The following is an 8,926-nucleotide window of genomic DNA, read 5'->3' on the forward strand; positions in this document are numbered from 1 at the left end:
TTCAATATCGAAAATAACACAGAAGAGTTGAGCATCCAATGCAATTATTGATGGCCCTTTTCAGATCAGCAGTTGCTACTTTCAGGGTTTGAATGAACAGCAGTCAAACACACGCCCCTGGACTTTCCCATTCCGAGGGTTGGTGATTGACATGTTGAAGACCTTCCTAGCTAGGGTAATCAGTGACGCAGAATGACTTTTATTCAGACAACGTGCATCAAATTATTCATTCATGGGCGTTCATATGATTGAAAAGTATAAAATGTTAGGTGAAACGGAATGCATTCCCTGGAGTGTGTTAAAGTTTGAACGGCCAAAGTAAAGGTATTTGAAAGTTAATAACTTTTCTGATCTCCTGCCGCCGTTAACAGTTTTGTGTCTTTTTTTATCATTCATTAGATGTGCTTATATGGTTTGTTACAACATATATGGGGACGTCATGTTACTAGAGAAAGAACATCAGGGCTGCAAACACACAAGATTGGAGATGAACTTTTTAATGGATTTCTTTTTCAGAAAAAGAAAGATATTCTTGATATGAACACATTGCTAAAAATTGCGTAATATTGTTAGCACAAATTACTTATATTAATTTTTATAGCTGGTTTCAATAACCTGTTTATATAGATAAAGTAAGAGAAGTTAAATTGCAAGCTTTCTAGTGTGAAATGAGTAATTTTTCTAGGGCTTGAGGGTTGTAAGATCAACTCTAGCTGACCCCCTATAATCGGTTAGAGGAGCAAAATAGGTGGCTAACTGCATCTAGCATAATTCGCAAACCGGACTAAATATACTCGACCACAGCGCGAACGAGTAAAAATTTCACCCCCGCCCCTCTCCCGCCCTCGCAGCCACCCCTTCCCGCCGCTGCTATCACTGATGACCCCTACTCCTGCTTGAATGGATAGTTAAAACCCATCCACCACACCACTAGCCACCGCCGTTGGGTGTCGCCACTAGTAACGACCCCTGCGCGGCCGCTCGAACCCAAAACAATGTTTGGCACACAAAAAACTTTTATGGTAGAATGCACATCCTACTTATGTTAGACTGCTATTGTCTCCTTTCATTGTATATAGAATGCAAAACTGATTATTAGGTACTTATCTCTCCAAATCGGGGACACCGTGGAAGGCCATCATAGAGGCATTGTAAAGGCTTTGCAGCCTATCCCAAGATAGATTCAAGTGATCCAAAAATACAGGGGGACACATTAGAAGATATCAAAGAAAAACGACACACACTAACAACATACATACACAGGGAGGAAAGAAAATACCCCTTTGCTCCCGTGCCGCTCCCCGGCGGCACCGGGGCGTCAAACGCTAGCCGCCAGAGGAGGGCGTGATTCGAGCTTGCCCTGCCACCGCTGCCGCCGTCGTTGGCTGCGGTCGTGGCGGGCCCCTGCCCCAAAGGGGGAGGGGCACCCGTGCGTCGCTCCGGCGGCGGTGCTGGGTACTCGAGGCGGCGGCCTCGAAGATGGTCGCGACGGCGCTCTCGTCAGCGCGGCTGCGCGCGGTGCTCCACTTCGGCTGCGTGGGAAGCGACGAGGACGTCGGTTGATAGGAGTCTTGCTGGCTTTCGTTGTCGTCAGGTGCATGTTGGCATCTCTTTGGGAGTCTAGATGAGATCCAGCAACCTTGAGGAGTTTTGGCAGGAACGGCCTAATGGAGGGCACGGCGACAGCGTGCTGTCCGTCAGTGCGTGATGGCGGGAGTGCCCTGGGCTCGGTAGCTTGCGGTTGCTGGTCTGATGGCCTTCCTCCGGTGGGCTCAGCCCCGGGGTGGGATTGTGGTGAGCACATGCATCGGCATTCGGGCGTATGATGCTCGACGGACATCAGCTGTGATAAGGTGTTGTTGTGGATTCTCTCGAGGCTTTGTGCTGGATCAACTGTTGCTTGACTTCTAGATCCAGGAGCTTTGCATGGTGTGGCAGCCTTGTCGCTTGCATGCGGCTGCGCGATCCTGGTCTGGTGGTGGCTGGGCTCTGCGAGCGCATCTCGTCGAACACGTTGATCTGGTGGTGGCTGTGCTCTAGCTCCTGCAACATCCTGTATGATCAGTCCTCCTTGTTCTGGCCATCAACGTGTTCCGGAACTGTTGTCCGAGATCTTGCTCAAGATATCTGGATCAGATAGAATTCGGTCGTGCACGTCCATTTCAGCTTACGTGGTTCCGTGCGGGCGTGACGCGAAGCTCTGTTGTTTGTTGACACCATGGGACATGTCGGCCTCTCGATTTCTATGGTGTAGGCAGCTGTGGAGAAGGTCATGATGGCTGAGATCGAAAGATCAGTTAGATGGACGGGCCTTTGAGGCGGTGGAGTCAGCCAGGTTTTGATAACTCTCAAGAGCAGCAGTGTCAAGTGGGGGCGGCAGCACCGGAGGAATTCACTTTTGGTGGTGCCCCTCAAGTGCCGAGCCGGGACTTTCCAGTTGAAAACCTAAGGTCTGGCCATCATTGGTTGTGCCTGGCAATTGCCTTGCTGAAGATTTTATTTTGAGAGATCGAACTCCAGGTTCCAAACCTAAGATCTTGGACCGGGCAACGACAGCGCGTGTGCTCTGTTTCCTTCTTGAAGGTGTTGCTTTTGGAGACCTTTTATGTTTTCCGGGAGTTGTATTTGGTGGTGGTTTGTGTGCCGCTACTGAGAGGAGTCGATCACTGTGGCGGGACCTTTGTTTTTCTTCTTTTTTTTGTCGTTTGGCAGTGTGCATCTTGGATGTATTTGTGACATGTAATAGGTCCAGAAGCTGGGTGTAATTGGTATCTTCGTGATATAAATATATTCTCTTTGAAAAAACATAACAGGGAAGAAACAAAGAAGAAAAGCCCAAACAACACAACAAGAGCATCGCTAGCATAATCAAACGCCATTGGCCAGCCGAGATCAAGCCAGGACACTGCACCAGCGACGCAATCGAAAGGCGTCGCGCATCCGAGACTACACAATATCGGGACACCACTTATGCCACGGGGTGCAATCGAAAGGTCGCGCAAGCCGAGACGATGCCACAACACATGTGTGACACCAACGTAATCACATATGCACCGCCTAGTAGAGACATGATGGAGAACCTGAGCATGAACCAGAAGAACACTGACGAAGGCGACCAACACCCAAGCCATGGCCCTCCAAGGTGGGAGCAAACTGCATCCATGGCCGCCACTAGGGGTGGAGCTGCCGTGCGTGCATTGGGGTCAAGTGACCCCAATGAAATTAGAAAATCCTTCACTAATTTAATACTAATCACTATTCATTTAAGGAAGATAACCCCACTGTCATAAACATGACCCATCAAACTTTTTTTCTAGCTTTGTCCCTGGCCGCCACAGCAAAGCCATCGAGCTTGCCAACCCAAGGGACAAGCGCCCACCAATGTCGGCCCTTCCAACCCGCCCACGGCAAACCCGCCCACGGCAGCCCCCGCATCGGGAGCAAGCCACATCCATGGCTGACATCTTCAGGCCAAGGAGCTACCGACCGGAAGGAGAGGCCCTTGGCCGACGGTGAGATGGGCTCTCCCGGGCCGCCCGCCGGGGGAGTGACATGGGAGGCGGGGGGAAGGGGATCTTCGAGCATTCTAAGAATCGCCTAGAACTAGCACGAAGCAAGAGGGCACTGCCATGAATGGTTTGTAGTTATGGGGCTGCCGAGCATTTTCTAGGAGATCTAATGGCCCTTTATCTTCGGTAATTAATACTCCCTGTTAGAGTTGTGTCGAATATTGTGTACAAGGTAGGTTACAGTTGGACTCTGAGTTGTATTGTGTTTAGATAGGATATGGAGTCGTGTTCTAATAGGACACTTGTATTCTAGGCCTCTCATATATAGCGGGGGTAGACACACGATGTAACACTATGCCAACATAATAGCACAGGAACGTAGGGGAAGCCGACGGCATGTGCCGGCGTCCAGGGTGACCGGATGCGGTATTGTAGCGGTATCATGGGGAGGAGCGCCCATAGTCAGGCCCCGGGGATGTAGCCATGTCGGTGAACCTCGTTAACAAATCTCAGTGTCGTGCTCCTGTGATTGCTTGGTCCTTGGATGATCGACGGTATCATGAGGAAGGTTCGAAGAGGTCGATGTTTGTTGATCTAGAGGAGAACACGTGGAAGCTGTCAACGGATCTGACGAGATGCAACATGTGTGATTGGAGACATGGTAGCGAAGTTGTTGCGGCGGTGGATCAAGGTTGCTCGAGTTGAAGATTCATGAAGGACGACGTCGTGCTTGCAAGACAGTAATCGGAAGCATTGGCGAGCGGCACGTCGTACGTGTTATGTGGGTTGATCGGTCCGATGGAGCTGTAGATCAGACCGTGTGGCGTTTGCAGTTGTCGGATCGTTCGGAGATCTCGGCGAGTACGCGAGGATTGGCGAGAACGATCGATAGAGCTACAGGGGGCGGCCCACGAGTCACAACGTGTTAGTGGCCATGTGGGCCTGGAAGCATGTGTGGAGTTCAGGCATATGGTAGAGGCGTGCTGCCGCCGGAATCAACGAGATTTGTTTTGAAAAAAAGGAAGGACCGAGTCCTCGTGTACGACACGGAGAGAGGCAGATCAGATCGATTTGGGTGAAAATGAACAAAAAATGGCCCTTATCTAAAACTTCAACATAAAATGACCTCATTCTAAAAATATTTCACGAAATGACCCCTTTTGCATGACGCCCGGGGCTAGGGCGTCATGCTAGATAGCATGACGCCCCGGGCTAGGGCATTATGTTATTTAGCATGGCGCCCTAGGCCGAGGCGCCATGCTAAATGTCGCTACCATGGCGCTCTAGACGGGGCATCATGCTCTCTAGCATGGCGCCCTAGCCCGGGCGTCCTGCAAAAGAGGGCCATTTCAAGAAACATTTTTAGATTAGGGTCATTTTGTGTTGAAGTTTCAGATAAGGGACAGTTTTGTTCAGTGTCACTCTATTTGGCGGAAGAAAGCTACCCATCGTGATGTGCATCCGTCAGGAATTAGCAGAGATTGCTGCAAGGCAAAGACAGCATCGGAAGTTGTGTAAGTGGAGCACACCACGTGAAGAGGCCAAAAGGTTTCTTGTTTGGCTTGGATTTGCTGCATGTACACGGTTGTGTACTTAGCCATTGCATGGGATCTCAGTTATTTTTTCACAGAGTCAGCCGTACAAAGAACCATGGCGCCAATGGGTATTAGGTTTGAGGTGGAGAAGTTCGACGGGACTGGAAGCTTTGGGTTATGGCAGACAAGGGTGGATTTTTTTTGGGTGCAATAAGGATGCTTGAAGTCATTGTGGGAAGTCATGCTAGCTAAGATGGAATTATCATGTGATAGATAGAAATTCGCGGAAGATGATTTGGGAGTCTCGAGCATGTCATGTAGCCGGGCAAGTTTGGCTGGGCCGGACTAGATAGTCTGACGGATCGAAGTGAGTCGGTTGGTACAGAAGACGATGGTGGAATTGGCAACGACGACATGGGAGCGTGATGCTGATGGTGACCGACTTCTGGGCGTGGAAACGCACGGCGTGGGCAAGAGGGTTTGTGACGCTTCGACAAGACTATGGCGCAGGGTTGATTCAAGACGGTGCACATGAGAGCTTGAAGTCGACGGGGCGTGAGGGTGGACTGATCATCTACCATGGAGTCATGTTGAAGGTGGAGCTGGATTGAGGGGCTACGGTGTAAGGATCCAGGGAATCAAAGCCTATTCAGAAGGGGAAAAAAGCAAGTGACACGTAATTCGGAATGGAGCCCAGTGGTCCGATGGAAGAATGAAACTCGTCATCGGTCGGTGATGACCGATGTTACTCTGCAGTGGGGGTTGAGTGGTGTGGGTTCACGATCCTTGAGACTCGACCGGGACAGTGGAGGCTCGACGCGGTAATAGCGGCGAGGTGTGCGGTACGCACGGGGCATGGAGACGTGCCAGGGCTGTAGTGGTCATACATGTGGTGAGACAACTGCGAATTTGACTCAGGATGACTACAAGCAATGGTGAAATTCTATCATGTTTCAGACAGGCAGTCAAGGAAGAGCGGTGATGTTGAGTCCATGTAACTCTTATGTGTGACACCCAATATGTGAGTTGTTCACTTTCACGCAGGTCAGTGATCAGTGTGTGATGGCGTTGGACGGATACTCTGGAAGTTAGGAGCACAAACTACAGTAACAAGGAACTTATTTTGCTCGAGTGTTGACTGTGGAAAAGAAGGGACTACAAGTTGCAGGTGGATTCACATGGAGTATTTGGAGTAGCAGCGGTACTTATGGGATAAGCTCAAGTCCGATGTACATGGAAGTTTGACGCATGAACGAATCCAAGGTGGTGAAGAATATTCGCCAAGGTGGAGTTTGTTAGAGTTGTGTCGAATATGTCTACAAGGTAGGTTATAGTTAGACTCTGAGTTGTATTGTGTTTAGATAGGATATGGAGTCGTGTCCTAATAGGACACTTGTATCCTAGGCCTCTCATATATAGCGGGGGTAGACACACGATGTAACCTATGCCAACATAATAGCACAGGAACGCAGGGGAAGCCGGCGGCATGAGCCGGCGTTCAGGGCGACCGGGTGCGGTAGTAGCGGTATGATGGGGAGGAACGCCCATAGTCAGGCCCCGGGGATATAGCCATGTCGCTGAACCTCGTTAACAAATCTTGGTGTCGTGCTCGTGTGATTGGTTGGTCCTCGGATGATCGACGGTATGCCTCGGATTTATTCTAACAGTCCCTCCGTCTCTAAATAAGTTTCTCAACTTTGTGCTAACTTTAGTACAAAGTTATACTCCCTCTGTCCGAAAAACTTGTCCCGAACTTGTCGATCAACGGATTGTATCTAACACTAACTTGATGTTAGATATATCCATTTGAGGGACAAGCTTTTTCGAACGGAGGGAATTAGTTAAGACACTTATCTTGGAATGGAGGGAGTATCTGCGTGGGACCACTTGGTGAAAACAAGTTGGGGTTGTTTCGTTGGTGACCTTCATATGCATGTCTGGCTACATTGGAGCACTCATTAATTTCTGCCTAATAAAGTTTGGGAGCAAGTTGTTTGGTTCGGGCCTGCATGGGAACCTTATAAAATACTCCGTATTTCGTAGGGTATCCAGATTGTAACAGTTCGGCGAATAAATTGACGGTTGCAAAGGTGACAATGCATGTGCTTTATCCTGGATTTCCATTTTGTAGGCCTGTCTCCGGCTAATTACATGCCGGATGTGCTCGAGCCAGGTGAGGGGAAAGGAAGCTTAGGGTGACGGCAACCGACAAATCATCATATTTCACTCCCTCCGGGCAATTATCTATCAGGTAGCAACGAAGTAGCTAGCCGCTTTGTGCTACGTGCATGCTTCAGACCACCGATCGGTGTTGCTTCCCTTAGCCATACTGGGGATGGTCTAAGAGCACTCTGTACTCCATTCATTCCATGTACGGACTAGTTAACATACCAATCCAACCCATGCCACAATTAATCACATACAACCCGTCACAATCCAACCTGCACACATTTCATATGTAACCTGTGCTGCTGTTGTGCCACTCACAGTAGTAGAAGCGGGCCTTTAGTCCCGGTTCCAGAGGGCCTTTAGTCTCGGGACTAAAGCACTATGCATGTTCCAAAGCGCGGGAAGTACTATGCATGTACGTCGGAAAGCACCATGCTACAACGCCGTGAGGTCAGGACCAACGCCAACACAAAACGAGTCAGTGGGATACACACATACACGTAAACTTTTGGTCACATATCACATTAGGGGTAAATATGTCTTTTTAGATGTCACTTAACACCGCTCAGGCTAAAAATGGACGAAACTGTCATAAAAGGCATAAAATTTAGACTTGGTGTCAAATATGGAAGAAAAAGTTTTTCAGTGTCAAATAAGGCAACAAATTAAGACAGTGTTAAATAAGGAATTCTCTCTTGATTTTTTTTGTAGTTTGGATTAGTTTTACTACAGTACATGCGCTCATACATGCGCACATACACTCATCTCTATGAATGCTCACACGTACACCTTACCCTATCAGCACCTCTGAGAGACACAACGTCGCCACATACGTCTTCGTAGTCGACGGGATCGTCTCGTCCAACTAAACGCACATCACCAAAAGGCTTGCTGAAAGAGGAGATGATCTTAATATAGTTTTCCGTTAATGGGAAGAGAGAGAAAGAGTCCTCGCTTTCATAATCGGTAATCAGAGTCCGGGAGCACCAATGTCAGGTCTGTAACTTGAACTCTCATGGGCAGGGAATAACACTGTCCTCTTAATCATAGGTTGGTTCACTAGTTTGAATTACTTACTACACGTGTCATGTGGTTATTTTTGAATTTTTGTTAATTAACTTTTAAATTGCATATCCAGTTATACGATCAGGCTATCATGGTTGATTTTATCATGACGAGAGTTTCAATACTAAATCCCGTAAAGTGTATGTTTGGGTTAAAAAAATCAACTTTGAAGTTGCAATCGAGTGAATAATGAAGTTCCCACAACATTGATATCAAAGTTGACATGTAGTAACTTTGATGTCGATACAGTTGCAACTTTGGAATGATTGCAATTGCAACTTCGTTGTCGTGAAACAAAAAAGACTTCATTGTCGTGGAGTTACAACTTTATGGTATAAAGGAATTTTTATCAAACAACCCTCAATGATGATAACGGATCATAAATGAAATAGACTATTTGGTGCGTACAAAATTTAATTTTTTCATTTAATCCTAAAAAATACATGTATGCAGTTGATAGTGTGGTGACCAAATGCTAGGAGGATGTCACACCAAGAGAATAATGAGCGCGAGCGTTTCCTCCATATGTTTTTTGAAGTTGAAATTCATCGACCATGCTCTCCCTTCCCCGGCTTTTTTTTCTTTCTTCTTCCTAGCATCGATAAGGAAAACAACCCAGCATCCGCGCCTTCTCCTCCTCCAAAACAA

This window comes from Aegilops tauschii, chromosome 7 (assembly GCF_002575655.3).
Source record: "Aegilops tauschii subsp. strangulata cultivar AL8/78 chromosome 7, Aet v6.0, whole genome shotgun sequence".
In the NCBI taxonomy this organism is placed as follows: domain Eukaryota; kingdom Viridiplantae; phylum Streptophyta; class Magnoliopsida; order Poales; family Poaceae; genus Aegilops; species Aegilops tauschii.